We start from the raw sequence: 3,124 nt of genomic DNA, 5'->3' as shown, positions 1-3,124 counted from the left end.
GTTTTCAGAGTTGCTGTCTCTGAGTTTCCTGTTTACTTAGGTAATATTTTATCCTTCTCAGGTCTCTGATGGGGTGAAAGACTAGCTAGTTATTGTTTTACAGTTTTCCTGGTTATGAAATTCTAAAAAGAAACTCCTGATAGAGATGTAAAGCTTATAAAAGTTGAGAAACATGAAAACTTAATGTTGTTTATCTAAAAAAAATGTTTTAAGGTCTAAAAAGAAATTTTTAGGTTGGTAATGCAAGTTATGATAGAAAGTGATTGAGGTTCAAAATTCTGAACTCATCAAGATAGGATAGATAACAGGGTACTTTCTCCAAAGTTACCAAATACAAATGGATTAGACACTGTGAATGTAATTCTTATCTGATAATTGTTCTTATGTATACAGTTTATAGATATTAGATAAAGATTCTTTTATTGAACTAAAAGGGAAAGATGCTGATCTGTGTCTCTATTTATCCTTACATTTCTAAAGCACATTATGATTGTTTTAATAAAGAGGTGAATGGTCAAAGGCACATTATGATTGTTTTAATGAAGAGGTGAGTGGCCAATTGCTAGTCAGGAGAGGATAGGCAGATTTTTAGGGAGAGATAGGAACTCAGGGAAAGAATCTGAGGTGTGGGAGATTTGCCTGATATATGTGAAGAAAATAGATATAAGATACTGAAGAGAGGTAACAAGCCATGTGGCAGAATGTAGATTAATGTAATTGAAATAATTTAAGTTTTTTGCTTTTTATTGATTTTTATTGAGCTCTATATTTTTGTCTGTTCCATCCCTGCCTCTCCCCTCCCCTTTAACACTTTCCAAAAGTCCCCATGCTCCCAATTTACTCAAGAGATCTTGTCTTTTTCTACTTCCCAAGTAGATTAGATCTATGTATATCTCTCTTAGGGTCGTCATTGTTGTCTAAGTTCTCTGGGATTGTGATTTTTAGGCTGTTTTTTTTTTTTTTTTTTTTTTTTTTGCTTAATGTTTAAAAACCACTTATGAGTGAGTACATGCAATAATTGTTTTCTGTTTCTGGGTAACCTCACTCAAAATAATGTTTTGTAGCTCCATCCATTTTCCTGCAAAATTCAAGATATCATTATTTTTTCTGCTGTGTAGTACTCTACTGTGTAAATGTACCATCCTTATCCATTCTTCAGTCAAGGGGCATTTAGGTTGTTTCCAGGTTCTGACTATGACAAACAATGCTGCTATGATCATAGTTGAGCATATGTCTTTGTGGCATGATTGAGCATCCTTTGAATATATACCCAAAAGTGGTATTACTGGGTCTTGAGGAAGGTTATTTCCTAATTTTCTCAGAAATCACCACACATCCAAAGGGGCTGTACCAGCTTGCATTCCCACCAGCAATGCAGAAGTGTTCCCTTTTCCCCCCACAACCTCTCCAGCATAAGTTGTCATCAGTGTTTTTGATCTTGGCCATTCTTAACAGGCATAAGATGGAATCTCAGAGTTGTTTTGATTTGTATTTCTCTGATGACTAAGGATGTTGAACATTTCCCTTTCAGCCATTTTAGCCTCCTCTGTTGAGAATTTTCTGTTTAGGTCTGTACTCCATTTTTTTTATTAGATTATGTGTTCTTTTGATGACCAATTTCTTGAGTTCTTTGTATATTTTGGAGATCAGACCTCTGCCTGATGTGGGGTTAGTGAAGATCTTTTCCCATTCTGTAGGCTGTCATTTTGTCTTGTTGACTGTGTCCTTTGCTTTACAGAAGCTTTTCAGTTTCAGGAGGTCCCATTTGTTAATTGTTTCTCTCAGTTTCTGTTCTGCTGGGGTTATATTTAGGAAGTGGTCTGTGCCAATGAATTTAAGTGTACTTTCCACTCCCTCTACTATAAGGTTCAGTGTGGCTGTCCTTATGTTGAGGTCTTTGATCCATTTGGAGTTGAGTTTTGTGCATGGTTATAGATATGGGTCTATTTTCATTCTTCTACATGTTGATATTGAGTTATACCAGCACCATTTGTTAAATATGTTTTCTTTTTTCCATTTGATATTTTTTGCTTCTTTGTCAAAGATCAGCTGTTTGCAGGTGAGTGGATTAATATCTGAGTCTTTGACTTAGTTCCATTGGTCCTTCTTTCTGTTCTTATGCCAATACCAGGATGTTTCAGTACGGTAGCTCTGTAGTAGAGTTTGAAGTCAGGGATTGTGATGCCTCCAGAAGTTCTTTTATTTTACAAGATTGTTTTGACTATCCTGAGTTTTGTTTTTTGTTTTCTTTTCCATATGAAGTTGAGTATTATTCTTTTGAGGTCTGTGAAGAATTTCCTGGGATTTTGATGGGCATTTCACTGAATCTGTAAATAGTTTTTGGAAAGATTGCCATTTTTACTATGTTAATTTGCCTACTCAAGAAAATGGGAGATCTTTCTACTTTCTGGTGTCTTAATCAATTTCTTTCTTTAAAGATTTAAAGTTCTTGTCATAAAAGTCTTCCACTTGTTTGGTTAGAGTTACTCCAAAATATTTTATGCTATTTGTGGCTATTGTGAAGGGTATTGTGCCTTTTTATAGGTGAGTTGAGTGAATTTATATTAAGAATTATTATTGACCAGTGATTGCTATCTCCTGGTAATTTAGTTGTCATTGTTGGTGATGTTAATTTGTGAATTTTCCCCTTCTTTGGAATTTGCTGCTATGAGACCATCAATTGTCTGTGTTTTGTTAGTGCAGCCAACTTCTTTGGGTTGGAGCTTTCCTTCTAGTATTTTGTGTTGGGCTGGGTTTCTGGCTAGGTATTGGTTAAGTCTGGTTTGATCTTGGAATCTCTTGTTTTGTCCATCTAAGGTGATTGAAAGCTTTGCTGGGTATAGTAATCTATGCTGGTGTCCTTGATTTCTTATTGTCCATATAATGCTTGCCCATGACCTTCTGGCTTTCATTGTCTCCAATGAGAAGTCAGGTGTAATTCTGATAGATCTTTCATTAAATGTTACTTGGCCTTTTTCCTTAGCAGTTCTTAATATTCTTTCTTTACTCTGTATGTTTAGTGTTTTGATTATTTGATTATTATGTGGCAAGGGGACTTTTTTTTGGATCTAGTCTATTTGGTGTTCTGTAAGCTTCTTGTATCTTCATAGGCATATCTTTCCTT

This window comes from Microtus pennsylvanicus, chromosome 14, assembly GCF_037038515.1.
Source record: "Microtus pennsylvanicus isolate mMicPen1 chromosome 14, mMicPen1.hap1, whole genome shotgun sequence".
Taxonomy (NCBI): domain Eukaryota; kingdom Metazoa; phylum Chordata; class Mammalia; order Rodentia; family Cricetidae; genus Microtus; species Microtus pennsylvanicus.
The sequence above is the reverse complement of the archived record's forward strand: the minus strand, read 5'-3'. Positions refer to the sequence as shown.